The sequence below is a fragment of the Hirundo rustica genome, chromosome 17, assembly GCF_015227805.2.
Source record: "Hirundo rustica isolate bHirRus1 chromosome 17, bHirRus1.pri.v3, whole genome shotgun sequence".
Lineage (NCBI taxonomy): Eukaryota > Metazoa > Chordata > Aves > Passeriformes > Hirundinidae > Hirundo > Hirundo rustica.
Genome location: NC_053466.1, coordinates 7299739 through 7318833, shown reverse-complemented (window position 1 = coordinate 7318833; position 19095 = coordinate 7299739). Strand labels below are relative to the sequence as shown.

Here is a 19095-nt window from a genome sequence, read left to right as displayed (position 1 = left end):
GTCAGGAAAAGCAAATGTACCCATCTAGCTACCCGGGTGGAAGACAAAGATATCCATCCTGAACAGCAAATTGTGTCCAACACCATGAACACTTCACACCCCACAGGCAGAAAGCTTGCCTGATTCTACACTTAATTCAATTATCTATGTCAACAGTGACCACACACATCAGCATTTACAGCCTCCCACCATTTATCAGTTCACACACGCAGAAATTAAACTGACTCCTGAACAAGGAATCATCAGCAACTCTGATCACAGAAAAAGACACAGAAAAACTATTTCTCCCAAGAAGTTCAAATTGAGCATGGCTCCATTGGGAAAATTACATGAAATCAAAGGATAACCATATCATTCACTTAACAAAAGCAACCAAATATCTTATAACAGGCTGTTAATACACATCTAAAATGTGTTTAGAAACCCAGAAAATAGACCAAATAATGTGCTCTATATACCCTCAGCAGCAGACGTTACAGCTATTCTTAATCCTAGCTTTGTGAATCTGGTAGACATAATTCATTGTGCTTCTGGATCCATAATATTTTGCAAAGCACTGCAGTTTGCTGGCTTACAAACATGCCCCGCCAGCTCACTGGGTAGAAAGATTTCTGCTGACTTCTCCTACCATTTCAGTTGCATTCATCAGGGATTAGAATTTTTCCCTGCTGAGGATACAGGCTGCAAGTACCAAGTAGGAAAGGTTACACATGTGGCTGAAAAAGACTGGTAACATTTTGGTAGGTGATACATACACACAGGGAAGGAGCACTTAAGGGGCACTTGACTATTTCTTCCATGGAGTTCAAGTAGCATATTTAAATTTCAAATGCTTTAGAAATTTCATTTCTTTTTAAAGATATAATTGATCAAAGTTTTTCATCATACATTTTATAACCACAACTTCTCTAAGAGGAAGTGAAATAATCAGAGAAGCCTCTGTACTCTTTTCATTATGAAATTTCTCCTCTTCACAACTTCACACCTGCACATGTACCACAAGAAATAACACCATTTTTTAATGGAAAGTATTTAATGTAATGTCAAGAACCTAAGAAACCATAAATGTAGACCAACAAGCACTTCTGGTCCAGTCCCCTACCAGTAAGGTCACACCTCAGCACCCTGCCATATTTTGCAGAGAGGGTGGTTTTCCATCCTAGGGATTTGCACTCTCATAGTAGTTCTGTCTTCATACTCAGCAGAAGAGAAGCAAATTTCAATACAAGTCTGTGCAATTAATCTAATGGAGTTTTACACCACTAAAATGGCAACTTCAGAACAAATCACTAAGTGAGCTGCTTCAAGGACATTACCATCACACCTGCAGCAACCCCACAGCAGAAAAAAAAAAATCAGTGAAAATAATTTCTTATAATATTATGCAGCATTTTGCAGTTTGAGCAGTCAAGCCAGTTCAGATGGTCAACAGCATAAAGCTTTTGTAAACCATCTGGATCTTGTTTCTCCTAAGAAAGTTTTACAAGAGCTCATTATCAGGAGCAGGTGGAGAGATGTTAAAGTCTTCATCATCAATGGCCATGCTCCAGCACAAGTGCTCACTGTTCTTACCCTCAGAGCAGTATGAACGTGATGACAGAACAATGGATTTATTTCTACAAGAACACGAGTTTGCAGAGGTTTGGAGGGCAGGTGAATTGCCCTGCAGTGTGTGGTAACAATCCAGCCTGCCCTGCCCAGCCAGTGCAGGGCCACAGAGGGATGCAAACAGCTGCTGCACTGCAAGAGGAAGGCTCTGCAGTGCCCTGCCCACTGCAGCTCTGCTCTGCAAGGGGACATCTGTGCCTCAGGACACAGAGAAGCTGGATCAGAGCTGATCATTCCACATGCACACACGGATGAAGGGAGCTCCAAACAAAGAGAGCTCAGAGTGCCGGGAGCTGGCCGGGCTCAGCTCAGCTCAAGGAGCCAGGCTGGAAACCGGCGTATGTTGACATCACTTATGTGTGAGAACGCTGGTGGCTGACAGACAGCTCAGCTCGAGCATTAGCTGCAGAATGCTCTCCCAAAGCCTGGCAGCACTAGTCTGGAGGAGGCACTCCCCAGCCCATCAAGAAATAACAAGTGACAATTCAGGAAAGCATGTTTGTTATCATTCATGCATGCAAGCAATCTTGGGCCAAACAGTGGATGTGCTAAAAGGTTTCCCCCAGAGGAAATGTGTTTATTAATTAATATCTACTGAATTAATTGGCTCCCCATATGCTCTGCTGTGCTTCTAAGACTGGAGCCCTGTTGTTGTTACTGAAAGGTGTCAGGCGTGGTGACTACACAGGAGGTTCATCTGAACACTTCAGTCAATCTGAAAAACTAATCTGTTTTTGTATTCATCACATTCACAGTGTATCCACCTATGGCAGAAGATACAGAAAAGGCATTTAAAATCTCCATAGTAATTTTTAAAAAGCCAACACACGCTCTTACTTCAGCCACAAGTGTGGGATACAGCAGAAGCACAGAAGGAAGTGCTGATCTGAGGCCATCAGCTCATCTCTTGGCCCCTCACCTGTGGTAATCCTGGTTGTTCCTTTGATACACTGTTACATTCCTTACACCAACCTGTTCCTAGCAACTACTGCCACTACTACCAAACTAACCTTTACATCCACCACATCCTCGTCCACTCCCTTTCATTAGCGCAGGAGAGGTATTTTTGGATTCCGACTATGTCTGGCACAACTCAGTGCAGTGACATCATTTTTGTAATGTTATCAATCTCTCAATGAGACACTTTATTCATCACATGTCAGTGTCAGCTGGCAGGAACCACAACTTCTGTCATTGCTGGTACTCCAGCACTCATCCTGCACCAGCCTCTCAGTGTAAGCTCAGACTGTAGAAGGAGAGGAGAGAGCACAGTCCTGCAAACTCCCTCTTGTAGGCACATGCCAGCACAGGCTGTGCATCCTCATCCCCGAGAGAGACAATCTACTCTCCAAGACATTCCTCCTCCATGGAAATGCCACCTCTCCAAAACCAGAAAACCCTTTGTCAGAGTACGGGAGGACAAGCCCTCCTCATGCCAGCCTCTCCAGCAGATTTGGAGACTCTTTGATATTTATTCAGCCAGGTCTCCAATTTCAGCATTCCCTCACGTATGCAATACCCACTTAGTCCAATTCAGAAACCTGAATATCAACAGCTGTAATTACCACACCCAGTGGTGAACTCAGACTGCAGCAACAGCATCCCTGCGGCAGGCAATGCTGGTCACCCTGGCTCCCTTTCAGATACAGTCTAAAGCCGATATCTACAGTAGAAAAGAAGTGTCTCAGCTCTATTAAAATACCGTGTTCTGAGATTCTACCATTGTACCACCACTGCAACACACTGCAAGCTGGACAGGCCCATGGACCAGGCATTTGACATCATTCAGACAAACTGCTCTCACAGCATCAGAAAGGTCTCAGGTAACAGCCATAATGCCATTATTTAATTCCATATGGCCTGTGCTCAGCCTGCAGTAGCAGAGGAGGGGAGAGCAGTCCTTCAAGCACCCTCTTGTAAACACATGTTAGCACAAGCTTGAATTTCTTCAGCTTAAAACCTCAAGAAAATGAAGCTGAAGACAGCCTAACTGTACAACTTCAAAGAATCAATTCTGCTGCAGGAAATGGTTAAAGCACATCACAAAAGAAATATTTATCAATATAAACAGGTGTGATTGTGATGTGCTCAAAACAGCTTCCTACAGAGGAATTTGGTCATGCTGGTAAAGCAGCAGAAGAGGCCACAGAGAGGCACAAAATCACGTTCCTAAATCAGATGCCTTGTTAATAATTTCTTTACAAGTCGGTAATAACTAGAACAAAAATTAAAGCTACCTTCAGAGAGTAACATCCTCTGTAAGGCAAGCTGCAAATAGAGTCAGCAGGATCTGTGCTACCTGTCTGGCAAACATATTTTCACTTGATAATGGGCATATGACAAGCAAGACTTTTGAAGTGACCCTTATAAAACATCAGTGCACAGCGCAGCAGTTGGAACACTGCAAATGGAAAAGGTGGGAAGACTCCTCCTGTCTGGGAGAGCTGGTTCTGAAAGATTTGCAACATGCCACATGGCACCAGGTACAGCACTTCGTCTTTCCAAGAGATGGCAAACCTCTCAAAGCAATGAACTGCTCCTCTTTCATTCAGCATATCTGCCCCACCCAGTGATTAAATCCTTTGACAGTTAATTTAGGAGGATGTATTTCTCTTCCAGATGCTAGTAAAAGGCATACAACAGCAAAAAATGGTAAATGTTCAGTTTCCAGCCACTCTGACACAGGATAAACCTACAGAACGGATTTGGAGTAGCAGTAACTACCCACAACATGACCTCAGCATAACCTCAGTAACTCCTTGTGTACAGACTGAGCTTCTCCTGGAGGCACCTATTTCCTCTTCAAGGATTCAGGCTTGAAGGGATCTTTTCCATGCACTTCACTTAGTTTTGGTTCATTACCCTGCATGCAGATGCAGAAGGCTTCATAACACATTTGCTGCCCACCTGCAAGACATTAATGATTAATTTCCAAGCATATCAACTCTACACAGCTGTTAGTCTTTCCTTTCTCCTGTTTCTCCACTGCTTGCTTTGAAGAAAAAAAAAGAACAGGAATAGCAAGTAAAATCCAGCTAGAGATATTAAAACACTGCAGTATTTTTCCATCTCAGCAGCATAGCTGGGGAGTCAAAGGCTTTAATCAAAGGATTAGGAAAAATTATTTCAAATACATAAAGTGCATGCCAGATCAAATCCTGTCTTATGTCATATAGGTAGCTGCTATTCAGTAAACTAATTTGCAAACATAATTGTAACTGTTTATTAAATAATTCAGACTATGTGAAAAGATGTGAAGACGTGATCTGTACTGTCAGCTTCACCCTGGGAGCACGGACACTGAGGATGGAGGAGGCACTCGTATGAGCTCCATGCCTGAGATCTGCATGCAGAGACAATTTTTGATGGTGAAAGATGACATCCACAATGACTGCTGCCTGGTCCTTTGAGAAATGTCATATTTGTTCTCTCATGTCTGCAGAGCAGCTCTGGGGAATGGCTGAACAGAGCCGAAAGGTGACCGGCAGCAGAAGCGCCCGCACTCATTCCATGAGGCCCCAGCTCAGAGCCTCCCAGACAGCCCTGGCTCTGGAGGTGTCCCAGAGGAGCTTGTTCCTCAGGCCACCAGGAGCTACTGCAGCCCAGCTGCCACAGCGGGAAAGCATCGGACAGAGGGAGGGGGAAAACACCTATTAGGGTCTGGTAGCCACAGCTACATATGAATTTATCTCTAAATCCACGTCAGTGCCATCAGCGGAACAAAGACATTTGATTTAGATTTACCTCACCTGTCTGCTTCTCTATTCTTGAAAAGGAAAGTATTACTAAGGGTTTTCATGACAGTTAAAAAAGAACTTCCTGCAAAGATCTCCCCAGACAAGAAGCACTAGTGACTTCTTGCAAGATATAAATCCAGCAAAAACTCTCAAAAAGTTTCTGAGTCCAACTTTCCCAGTACAGGTTGTCAGATGAGTCCTTGATGTCTTTTGTAGCTGTACATTACCCGAAGGCTGACTGTAAGAAAGGTACAGCTGCTCAGTGTAATTCCTGACACAAATACTGTCCTGAAGGAAAAACAATGCTCTTTTCAAATAAAATTAAACCACTTGTAAAGCAGAGCAATTATTCTGGAGACAAGCCATTTTTAATAATAATAAAATCCAGGCAAGGATACTGTAATGTATAAAATTTACACTTAAATAGACTACACAGATCAGCACACCTATCCAAATGCATCTGTCTTTGTCCAAACTCACTTTTTTTTTCCCTTAACATAAAGGTTTGCAACAGGAATTCAGGAGAATATACCAAAAACCTCTGAGAATTTCATGTATGGAGCATAGAAAAAAATAGAAGTACAAAGAAAAAATAATAGCAAGCATTTCTACAAAATGTACTTAAATACCTTGTCTCCTGCATGAAATTTGCCTTCTGATGGAACAAGACAACTATGACAAATCTTTTTTCCATCCAGATCTTGGAGATGTTCTGGGAACGATGGGAGGTAACACTCTTTGCAAAATACAGCCAGATGAGCAGGGAAGTACCAAATGGCTGAAGGGTTTAGGAAGGGAAAGCCAGTTGAAAACACACTTTTCCCATGCAAAAGGAGACAGAAATAAAATTGCCTTGATTGGTATTTCTGAATAATAGTTCACATCTAGGGATTTACTAATAGTGTTCTCCCAAGGCAAGCTTTGTGCGACAGCTGCATTTTGTCTCTCTGGTAACACCTTTGAAAGGAAAACCATGCCAGACAGAGTACACAGATCATCCACTCCATGACTCGTCTGCACAGTCATGGCCACTGTCATAAGTCTTTCTCCCTTTGTTCTTCAATAAAAAAAAGAAAAGGAGGGGGAAAATCCCATCTGTGACATACCTTAGAGCATCAGAAACTCGGTCAGCTTGTGCAGTAATCTGAATGACCCCCTGACTGCCCTTGAATTTTCTCACAAGATCCAAGCCCTGCACAGACAGGATGCTGTACTGCAACAGGTAAAAGAGAAAACCTGCAGAACTGAGGTCAGGGGTCTGTACTCCGGTACCTGCTTTTCTTTTGCATTGCCAGAGGCAATGGGCTACACGTGGTGTGTGTGAAAGAATGAAAGCCAAAGCAAACAGCTTGCAAGTCTCATTAAATTACCTGTACTGGGTAAGAACCATTGAAGGCACACAACATAGGAAGAGATTATGAGGTACAGTGAAAAATCAAAGTTCTGCAGTTTAGGGCCCAGTCACCAAGTGTCAGGTATCTGGAGTCCTACAGCTGACCAGGGGTTACAGAAAGATCCATGAGCACTCCAGTGTAAGCAGCTCTGCTGACTGATTACTTGGGCCTAAAAACTAATCGAGGAAAAAGAATCGGCAGCTCAGAGAATGGCAAAAATGAGACAGACTTCTAAGTATACCCTAACAGTACCTGGAATACTGTGCTACAGACGTGATCTAATTAAACAATAAGTCAATTATCCACATTTCATGACTTAATGATCTCTTCTATTGTATCAAAGACCCTGAGAATTTTTTGACATTTGAGAAAACTAAGACAGTATTTTCAGAAGTTGCATGTGAGTCACTGGGAGTCCCTGCTGAACTCCCTCTGAAGGAAGCAGCCATTATGCTGTCTTTCCAGCAAAAGCTACAGTGCATTTTCTGTTTGTGGTGCTTAATCATTAAAAAGAGAGGGGGGGGAAAAAATCCTTTTTTGCCAGGGCACAGCTAATAGTAGAATGAACTACCTCATTCATCTAAATAAAGTCAGCTCTAAACCATGCAATAACCATTTAAGTGCCTGCTTTGTTAATTATTTCACTGTTTATCTAATTCATTATGAGCATCTAAATAATAAGCTCATTCAGCATTAGCCAGGATCAGACACAGAAGACACCCATTCATCCTGTCCACCCTTCTGCCCACTGGGGGTCTGTCCCCCACAGCCTCACCCAGGTTTATGGGGCCTCTGACCCCCCTGAGAATGTTCAACCACTCCACAGCTCAGTACAGCACAGCTTTATGAAAGCTTCCTGTCTCTTCTACCATCAGTTCCTCTGTAGCCTTTGTGAGGATTTTTGGGATGGTTACCTCCAATTTCCCAATTTTATTTCAAGAAAAACGTCACCTTCCAGCATGAACAAGGACAATATTCCCAATGAGAGAGAACAGGTAAATTGGTTCATTATTAATCCACTTCCTTTTTCCTCACCTGTTGCTTCTGAATTCATTTTTTTTGCATACAGCTGCAACAGCTGTTATTCTGAAAATCAGGATTTCTATAAATGCACAATAGAGCTCATTTGGGAAACAAGAGCAACACACCTTCAAAAGGGCACAAGGAATTGCACCTGCACCTCCCACACGACCTCAATTATATCCTGCATCCACTCCCTTTCAGAAAGGCACAGCACTTGAGATTCCCTTAAGAAAAAGTACATTTCACCTTTCTATGCTTCATTTCAGTTTGGCATTTATATAGCTCAGGAGATAACTACACCTTTTTCTGGTGATGTTAGCATATGATTAAGTGTTCCTCAAACAGGGGCACCTTTCCTGGAGATGGTAATTGAAGTCAGCACACGGACTGGCCTGAGAGGCTGCATTAGCAGTTCAAACACTGATCTCTTCCTCTTCTTAGGAGCCAGCTAATCTTCAGGTGGAGTGCAAGAGCTGGAGCCTTGGAGGAAAACAGAAATGGCAACGTGTCTGGGAGCCTTTTACTCGGTGGACAAGCCCATCACAACCTCACTCCAAGCGGCAAAACACAACTGGAACAAATCAAAACAAAGCCACATCCACACTTGAGTTCCTACTGAGGGAGTGGTGTTTTCCTCAAGTATTTCCAAGCAGCAGCCAGGGTGGGTGGGTGTGGGGAGTCAAAGGCTTCAGTACAAACTGTTTATTAAAATAATTCCCCTTAATTGCCCTCCCTCGCACCGCAGCTTTTAGCCACGGAATCACTCGTGCCCTGGGAAGGGGCAAGTAACATACCATTTGTGACTGCAATTAAAGCAGAGTAATTAACCAATCCCTCCATTTCTGCAAGGAAAGTTTCTTAAGCTGATAATGAATTTAAGCATTTGAAATTAGTGAAACTGATTTTCCATGCAGCAACAGCACAGGAACTGCCAAATGCTTTCCTCTTGACTGTTCACTGAGCACCTGAAATGATGCAGATCATTACTTCAGCAGGCACCAGGCTGTTAATCTCAAGATTCACACAGGAGGCAAAAAACTTATATTGCAGTATAGCCACAGAAGTGCAACTGTACAATGTACACAAATTTCAAATGAAACAACAGGCTCTTCTGAGAAATTACAGTAATTTGAGTGTGAGAAAGCAAAAAGACTTAAATCTGCACAAATACTGTTAGGACAGCCAGGATGAATTTACACAGCACACCAACTGCCAATTAAAAATGTTAAAGAAAAGCCAACCATCTTGGTCTGTACGTTTTTTCCTCCCAAATGCTGTGTAGGCACATTATTCAGAGCAGCTGTGTTATTAAGAAAGAAAAAAAACTGAAGCAGCTCTTAGGCACTTACAAAATCCTGTGCAGAACTTTGACCCTGCAGTGAAGGGCTTAGCCTATGTTTAGGCCAGCACAACCTACTTGACTTGTGTCCCAGATTTAGTGCTGAGAGGAAAATTCATCTCCCACGCAAATCTATTAAATGGATGTGGCATCATCTGAGTCAGGAAACAAATCTCATACAACCAAAGCACAATTAAGTATCAGGCAACCAAAATGTTGGAAGGCAGAGAAACTTCCCAATTAGATGTTATAAACCAGGATAAATAAACCACAATGACAAGGGACATCTTTGAATTACAACTCCGTTACAGTTAAGCCATAGATTCTCAGCCACTTCACTTTGCAAAACTGAGAAAAAATGTGCTCGCTTCCCACTTTGCAGCTGGGCAGCTGCACTCTGAATGCTGCATCAGCTACAGTGCCTAGTGTCAAGCTTTTCCCTTGTCACCCACTCTTGTACCCCAAGAACCAAACTGATCTTTCAAAAGCTGCTTTTTCACAACCTCATGGGATTCACATTGTGTCCTTCCTCACACCTCATTTTAAACATCTTACAGGAAGCTCAAGCAGTCTAACTCAGGTCAACAGCACAGCGGCTACCCTAAAATGGAAAGCCCAGGCTGAGCTGCCATCGCTTGGGGACGTAAGACACCTTTCACCAGGAAACCCCACTGAGCTATCACCTATACCAACATGTCTCAGGCACAGCTCTGCTCAATCCACGGCAGTGCAACAGTTGAAATGAAGGAACATTTTGCCTCAGCTAGGAAAAACACATCAGAAGAAAACAAAATTCAGAAGGGGAAAAAACAACCAACTGGAAGCTTTTATTACCCTTTTTCTCAAGTTCTATACTATTCTCCCACATCTCTGAAATGGTTCTGAACTCTCACAAACACATTAAAAAGACAGAAGCATACAAGAGACCTTGGCCTGGAGGCACAAAACAGAACTGGGTCAGAAAACCGGGAAACATCTGACTTGCTCAGGCCAACACAAGCAGGCAAAAAATGAAATTTTGATTGGAATGTGGCCATGCTGGCTCAAAGCAGTTATCTCCTACACTGACTTCAGTACTGATGCCTTGAGCTACAGCAGTATCACGTTCCATATTTTGAAGAGGACGTGTTTGGTTTCATCCTCCCCACCGCACATCCAGAGTGTCCCTTCTCCACCCAACAGTGAAGAGGAAAAAACCTTTCATAACCTTTTCCTCGAGCTTAACTAAAAATCACCCAGTACTTGTCAACAAAAGCAAGAGCAGGGATGACAAAATGTCATCTTAGAGCAGGCACTTGACCTTCCTGTCTTGCAATACCTGAGTGCACCTACCCAGGCACCGCCGTTCCTGCGACACCGTGAACTGAGGATGAACAGAGCCCCAAGCCCCTGCTCCTCTCCATTTAGATCAATCCATTTTGAATACCACAAGTATCTTAATGTGACTTCTAGAACAGTTAACCCTGCACTGCTTTTACCTATTCAAAAATTTACACTGCTTCTCTGCTGCTAGAAAGAGTTCCAGAGACAAAAACATTCAGGCCTGCTCCTATTCACTGTCATTCTGTGATAAGCTTTTCGGTCCTTTTTTAAAATTTTTCTCTCCCACTCAAGCAAAGGAGGCAAGATTTATTCCCCCAAAATTGCTGAAACAAGACAGATGAACAGAGGAAGACAAAGCAGTGTGAATGCAGCAAAAGTGCATAAACACAGAGGTGAAAGCACAAGGGTGGGACCCTGCTGGGAGACAGTGCAAGGGCTATTAACACCACGCAGGACAAACCGTGTTTAGACAAACCCTGAGGATGCACATCTGGATGGAATTGACAGAAGTGACCTTGCTACAAAAGCAGGGCTATCACCAGCTCTCCAATACTGCAGGAGATGTCCCAAGCAAATAAAGGCCCCATTTCCATTTGTATTGTATAAATTGAAATACTTCAACCACTTTCCAACAATGTTTTACATTTCACAATCACTACTTTCTCTATATCATGGGAAATTCAAAACCAGCATTCATTTTAAAGGCCATGTATTTCATAGAAGAGGAAACTGAGGCACAGACTGTCAAGAGATTATTCCCCAGTACTTCAGTGGCACATTGGTGGTCAGCAACAGCAGTAAGTCTGAAGTGCATCAGTGTCTGACAAACAGGCTTCCGCCTCTTCCATCATCCAAAGAAAGAGAAGCCTCTGGTTCTTTAACTTTTCAGGCCACTGAAGAGCCCAGCTGAAAAAGTTTATTCTTTCTGTGTGGCAGATTTTGTGAAATGTCCCACAAATGGAAGGTTGCCTCTGGAACTCATTTATCAGGAATTTCAGCAATGCTCTACACAGATGTTGCATATCACTTTAGGCTCCTGCTAAAAGCCAAAATGTTGCTGAACTCAAACATGAAGGATTAACTCCACTGGACTCTAAACTGCAGAACTCCCATGAACGCTGGCAGTAATTCGCTCTCATGGCAATGAGAATATTGCAACATCCAACAGTGAAACTACCAAAGCAAAAAACTTGACAGTCCTCTGAAGTTCGCTGGCACAATGCACCTGGCCAGGGCCCTGTAGGTCACACCTGGTCCTCTTCCCCTCACACTTTTTCCCCACAATTCAGCTTAAATGTTTGCTGAACTTTCCCTAAGCTCTCAAGATTCTAGTCAATTTTCATAAATTCTCAACATCAGCTACTATTTCTGCAGAGGTTCTAATCTCCTTCAGTATTTTCAGCAGCATTTTCCCCGCTCTGGTTCATCACTGCCCACCCTAAATTAGCATCTGATGCCCAACATCTATCTCCTTCAGTATGTGCCTGAAGCACTAAGAGTCCCATTTAGTAACTGTGAAAAGCCAGTTCCTCAGCCATGAGCAGGAGACATTTCTTCCTTGCCCTTCACAACAACCTTCTCCAACCATCAAATACAATTCACAGGAGCTCTGCCTCAGAGTTTTTATTACCAGCCCCTTTCAGTCAAAGGCACTGGGCCAAAATAAACCATCTCACTTACCAGCCCTGCAACTTGTTGTCCATCACTGCTATTCTCAGCATACTCAGCACCGTGCCCTAGGAATTGCTCCTTTTAAGAGATGTATATAGGGAACAGGATGACAAAGTGAGATTCCTGACTCCTTCAGTGGTAGTGATGTACAGAAACTGCCCCAATGGCATCCATCAGTAGAGGCAGAGACCCAACGCTTATCTTCTGTACAAGAAGCTTTACAAGCTGTAAGGGTTCGGGTTATTTGTAGAGCCTCAGATTCAATTCCATGAAGCCTAATCTAAATTTTTGCTGAAGTTGCTGTATTAATAGCAGCTTCTTTCCTCCTGGGAAGTATCAACACTATCATCTCTTGGACTCTTTAATACAGGCTATAACAAAGGAAGGCAAAAAGCAAACTACAAAGGAGACAACAACCCAGCCTAGAGAAGTTCTTATTTTTTAGTTGGCAGGCAAATGAAAACTCCGTATCTACAAAGGTAGAATAAGTATTTCAGAAACGTATTTTTCATCCCTACATGGTGAGAAAAGCCTTTTCCAATGAAGTCCCTCAGTTCAATCTTAACAATAACATGAACCTTTCAAGTATTTTCTGCTCTTGTAGATCATCCATGTGGTTTTTTAAAACCTTTTTCTCAGAAAAGTAAAAAAAGTTCTTTAGTTTCCAAACTGAGGCCAGCTCTACATACACTCATAGGTCAAATCTCAAACCCTGCTATTTCTTTACACGGACAGTAAGAAAAAATGTGGCTCTTGTAACAAGTACAAATCCTGAAGGAGTGTCCCACTCGTGAATGTGAGCCGCAAAACAGAGCACCATTCTGTAAATTTTCTAGTCTTACAACCAATTTTGACTGTCTGTTGCACACACACTCACATGGTTCTCTCACAAAGCCTCTTCAGTCCTTTTTGTGGCTCACCAGCTCACTCATTTAACAGAAGTCCTTCTGGGGAAAACTGTTTTTTCTTCTTTGCATCCTTGCTGCTCGTTTCCATGTTAATTAATCAATAGACAGGGTTCACTATAGGCCATCACTCCTCGTTACTGCACAGCTCACCACGGCACTGGTGTGTCCATCTGCTGCGCTGGTGAGGCTGCCTGGTGCCACAGATCTGCTGGCCAGCTCCAGGGCAGGCAGCCAAAGAGCTGCTGGCCTTCCAGCAGCACCATCCTTCTCCCTTAAAAATGTCACATCCTTTTCCTACAACCACACAGCAACTGCGCTCCAGCTGAGCCATCCAAATTGCTGCACTACCTTCGCACGACGATGTATCTTGAGCTTTGAAACAAAACAGTTTTGCACTTGAAGGATGTCAGGGGTTACCTAGAGAAACCTGCCCAAGTATTTCCCTGGGTTGTCAAACAGCCAAGCACAACAACAGCAGTCATTCTGACAGACGAACAGGCCAGGACCAGCTGTCCACAGCAAAGAGCCATTTTCTTGGGCAGAAGAGGGGCTTTACAATAAATTATTATGTAGTGGTTGAATGATACCCATAAAACTTCTTTGTTTTAAAGCTGATTTGATGCAGATGAAATAAATCACAGGGTAGCCCTAGCTTTACTGATTTAATTACTTCTAAGTTTTTTTCCTATTTTACTAGGCAACATTTTCAAAAGCCTTCAAGTTCTCCTGATGCCTGGTATTCCTCCCACCAGCATAGGCAGATGAGCATCTGGAAAGAACACAACCCTATTATTTTGCTTATAATAACAACCAAATAGACCTTATGGAAACAGATTTCATGTCCTATGCACGGTAAAGTGTGAATAGTGAAACAATGATCTATGGAGGTGATGAAAGATGGAGCAAAGTGTTTTTGAACCGATTTCCACAGGAGCAGCCCAAGCAGATGCGTGGCTGCACCCAGCAGCGTGCGAGGACACAAGGCTTGTGCTGCAGCCAACAGCAAACCACTCACCAGAACACATCATCACCTCCTGATGCGCTTGATTCCTCAGTACGGTAATACAAAAATAACGTGGCTGTATCACAATGATGCCGTAGGAAAATCAGACACCTTGGATGTTTTGTCCTATTTTAACATAAAGGGTTTTCCATTAGACAAGGATACTCTTTTAGTAGTAGAGTAATATTTCATGGGAAAAAAACCCCATCAGCTTTTCAGTTTCTGAATAGGGAAAAAAAAAAAGCATTTCCAGATATCCTTTTGAAAAAGGACCATTGAGACCAATTCTCTTGTCTATTTCAGAGATCTTTAAAAGACATTTCATAATTTCAAGGCAAAGCACATCACTCTGTCACGGGGAGGGAAGAGGAAAGAAAGGAGAAAACAATTTAATTTCCTCTGCTCATCTGAACACACATCAAGAGAGCCTTTCAACCACCTCATCAAAATGTGCAAGGCAGACAGAAAATAATTTAGGATGTATTCAGAATTTATCGACTTGGCCTGGTCATACGTTTGACAACATATCTTGCTGTTGGTATGGCAAGTGGGGAAAATAAAATTTAAGCCTATCTGTGAAAACTGGCAGGCTTAGCTTTAAATGGAGCTTCAAATCATACCAAAACAAAAAAATCTCATCTCTCTTTGGAAAACACACTCAAATGTCTCCAAATTAGCCATATTAATTACAAAAAAACTTCCTGAAGCAGAAATGGGCTACAAAACCACTCAGGGTGGTAGGTATGAGAGATTGAGCACTTCAAGGCCAGTCACTGGCCCTTTGCTCCTACTATTCCACATGGCCAGTGAAAGCTTCCTTTACAGGAGAAGTTCTATTTCAAACTACTACCTGAGAGCCCAATATTTTACATTCTTGCTACATCAACTTGACTCTGCCTTATTTAGTACTTCCTGCTTGAACAAAGTCCCAGTATTTTGTCTGGAGGTGAGGGGGAGATGTTAATTTACAAGGAAAGGCGAGGGTGGTTTAAGCCAAGAAGAGCCTCTCAAGCATGGATATATGGACACCAGCTTCCTGTTATACAACAGCTCATCCTTTCCCCAATCCTTCCCCATCACACAGCCAGATGTTGCCAGCTTTGTCAGCATGACTTCTGCATTGATGGCTTCATGTGGCAAGGGACTGTGCCGCCACCTGCCACTGAGAAGGTATCTGCACCTCTTAGGGAAGCTCAGTACCTGCTTGAATTGTTTGTAACTCTGGTGGTTCTACAGAAGGGCTTCAACAACACAATCTTAAGAGCTCTCTCAAGGCTGAAGCACAAAAATATACCAAAAGATGTGAGATGCCTCCATTTCTTGGTGTTTTTTTAAATCTTCAAGCTTATGTCAACTCCCCTCATGGACCTGGTGAAATTTTTGAACCCCAAGTCATGGATAGCACACACCAACCAAGGCATGCAAGCAGATCCCAGCTGGGACAGTAGACAAGAGCGCAAGAAAAATCCAGACAAACTATTCAGTCTCCCTAGCTTATGTCTGGAGTAAGTCATCTCAATCTGATTGTGTTTCAAAAGAAAATAACTAGAACACCCACTGGGATTTTTTTAAAATTTACTTTTTAATACACTTGCGAGAAGGGCTGGGAAAGAAGCCTCTTGTTGCGATGCCCTACAGCTACAGAGAAAGCAATCCAACCTTCTACAAAATAAAAGACACAGCAGAAAACAAAACCAGCCAAAAGCTCTTCAAAATGATGAAGCACGGTGTTACCTTGCAATCTAGCTCTCGATTAAGGAAGAGGTTTGGGACACCTCAAAGGGTACAAAATTCCACTGACAAAGCCACCACTTTAGCACTGAGAAGAGAACAGCAAAGCCTGTCCGGGCTCAGTACCAACCTCAACGGCCTCTCCCCGGGATTATCTCTGTAGCCTCCCATTCAATGCTGTTTAACACACCACAGCACACATTTTAGCTGCTAATTCAGCTCTCTGGTCAAAACAGGCAACATAAGCAAACGGGTCATTTCTCCCCAGACCCCGATTTCAAACCTATGATCATTTACACACAGCAGTGTTCACAAATTCATCTCCAGCAGCCCCTGGAACACAAAGCTCAGTAACCTGATACGGTTTCCATGAGCCCAGATACAGAGATTGAAGGAAGGACCATTAAAACAAAACAAAAAAAGCAATGAACTACAAGGGAGTCAATGGTGTTTCAAGGCATGTAACAAGTCTCTCCTACTGATCACTCCGCCAGTTCTTCAACTGAACCACAACTGAAAAGCCAATTCAATAAACATCTCTCATTTCAAAAGGCAGGATACCACCAGGCACCAAGAAATGTCGCAGCTCAGCAAAAAGATAATGCAGTGATCACTGGGTGGGTATAATAGAGGGATTATTTTACAATTACAGCAACAATGAAAAAGCAATTTATACAGTAACACGCTGATGAACTGGCAAGCGCCTGTCCAAAGGGATTAAATGAAACTCTGACACAGACAACAGACAGAAGAATGTCTTTAGCAAAAGGTTTCTGAACTTCCCTAGACAGTCATATTTCTAGGCAAGGTCCCTTAAAGACAGTAATTTGCATTTAGACCATTTTAGATAACAGGCAAAATGCACGATTAAGAAATAAAGTTCACTTTGAGAATTCTTATTTATTTAAAGAGAAGCATAAGCATACATGAAAAGGCTGGGTCACTTTTCATTGCTTCAGAAAACATACATCAGTGGCCCACAAAATGCCTTAGCTTCTTGGGTTAAAAATGGTCAAGGAACCTGAGAGGCGACACTGGTAGTTCTCGGGGAGCTTCTGCTGCAGCAGTGACTTTGATAGAACATTTCAGAAGCCCTCAGCAGGAATAACAGGCAATCAATGAGAGAGGAAGCTATCCAGGAACACTGTGTGGATGGACAGAATGGTTCACAATGTCTCATGCCACTGAAGCAGCACCCCCAGTAGTCTCTGAAAAAGAGCTGCTTAACAGAATCAACTTGCAAGGTTAACCTGCAGGTACATCAGGCTTCCTTCCAGAGCAGGGCATATCCAACCGAGAGGGGAAAAAGCCTCCCGCTTCAGAAGAGAAATTTGGATAGTTCAAAGGGAGGGCAGATGAACATTTTTACAAACCACAGAGCTTTTAGCTCTGGTTGATTTATTAAATGGGTCGTCCTCTTTTTCCTATCACTTCAGGCAAGAGTTGAATTATTCAATGAGCTCCAGTTGACTATGTTGTTTCTAAAACACTTGGACTACCTCTGGGGAAGGAAGACAAGAGGCAAGGGGGAATAAAAACATGTTTAAAAGTTAAAGAATTTAACAGAAGTGAGCCCTATTCATTTAGAGAAGTCTCAGAAGCAGAGAGGAAGTCAAGCATTTCTGCAGGTCTCCTGGCTAAGGAAACTTGTACCACATGGAGAAGTGGAGATGTGCAGCTCAGCTGCAGAGCTCACAACACAGGGGCAGCCTTGCTGCTCCCACACCAGTCCAAGGGCGATGCCCCTTCTGCTCCCACAAACAGGATTCAGGGCTCCAGCCTCAGGGATACCCACCACGTGTCTGGGAACAAACACATGCTTTACCCTCTGAACTTCCCCATCCCTGACAGAACTGTCAGAAGAATTTCTCCTGCAGCCCAGTTAAGAGAAAAGCAGTTTTCAGACAATCCTTCAGAGTTGATTAATTGCAATTCTTTTTTTTTTTGCCAGCCCAAAGCAGAGTGACTTGAACTGGATGGGCTGAACAAGAACGAAGCCAGGCTCTCAGTGAGGCAAATACCAAACCATCAGGCTAACAAGGTAACATTCTTCTAAACACACCATTTCCCACGGATCACCAGGACTTAACTTCATACTGGCATTTAATTAATGAAAACACTGTGTGATGGTCATGTGAACAGAGGTTAATTTTCAGATGTTTGTCAGATTTCTGCAATAGCAAAAGTGGTTGGTCATGAAGAAACAGATGAGCTCTTGTGTCCCAATATAAAATGAAACACAATAAAAACCCAATTAACACACTGTAACACTCTTGCAAAACTATTTATTGTCTAGGAAAAAAAGATATTATTTGCACCAGAGAAGGTTGGCTTGCTTGGAGAAAGCCTGTAGACAGCAGGGAATCCTGCTATCATTTGTGCTTGCTCAGTAATTAGAGCTGGATGCAGGAAAACACTGGAATCCATCACCATCAACCAAGACAAAATCAAATCAGGAAATACATTAAAAAATTAATATAGTCAAAAAAGCAAAGGACCTAACAGCAAATCACTGAAGCCAAAACCAGACACAGTTCTTTACTACACTAAAATAAAATTTTAAAACCTCAAAACCTGTAGATAATTTACTCACATGACGTATTTTTTTACTACTGCTCCCAAACACTTGCAAATCCCGTACGTATATTTCAAAATAAAATGAATTGTTTATGGCTTCTTTAAAGATTACAAGAAATTTACAGGTACATAATCTATAAAGACACAACCAGAGCATCCTGACCTGAGTAAATCAGAGGATTCCACAAGCCAACTGATGCTCAAGTATAAAGATTAAAACCAGAATGCAGCATTGACAGCTGGTAAGAACTTTGGAAATTGGTAAAAGTCAGCAAAATAATAATCAGAGCCACTAATCAGGGGCCCAGACCCGGCCCCTGTAAGTCTGCCAACCCTACCAGTTTTGTGGGCCACGTAGCAGTACTGGATATTGAATTCTCTCTCTTCACCCTTGGGTGACCGGGAGAAATAGCAGTATATACTCACTGGATTTATCTTCCCAGAAGAATTCTCCTTTATTTCAAATATTGTCTTGATCCAAAGCACTCCACCCCAACTGCTGCACTGCCCTGGGTACCTTACTAACTCCTACGTGGCTCTAATTACAGAACAAGCAAGATCCTTTTCCAGTGAGCTCTTAATATTTCTTCCTGCGTCTTATTAAAATTTCTTCCCAGCTTCCTCTTTGGTTGCCATTTATCTTTTGTACAGATGAAGTCTGCCCAATCCAGCAAGTCCAGGTTCTCATTACTGCAGAAATAGCACTGATGAAGGAATTTTAAATATTGGGTTTAGTTGGTGCGTACTCATTGGGATAACTGTGAATGCAGTGTAAGAATTA

At 42.6% G+C, this 19095-nt stretch overlaps 1 protein-coding gene across 10 annotated transcripts in view; it reads right to left on the bottom strand.

Annotated features, from left to right (window-relative positions):
* ARVCF (ARVCF delta catenin family member) overlaps positions 1–19095 on the bottom strand; it is a 246832-nt gene that overhangs the window by 99326 nt on the left and 128411 nt on the right. Inside the window, exon 1 of one of the 10 annotated variants that reach the window (XM_040081332.2) lies at positions 14019–14086. The exons of the other annotated variants lie outside the window; for them this stretch is intronic. The gene's annotated coding sequence lies outside the window, so the exon portion shown is untranslated. Of the gene's footprint in view, positions 1–14018; positions 14087–19095 lie in introns of those variants that run through there. 10 annotated transcript variants of the gene reach the window in all.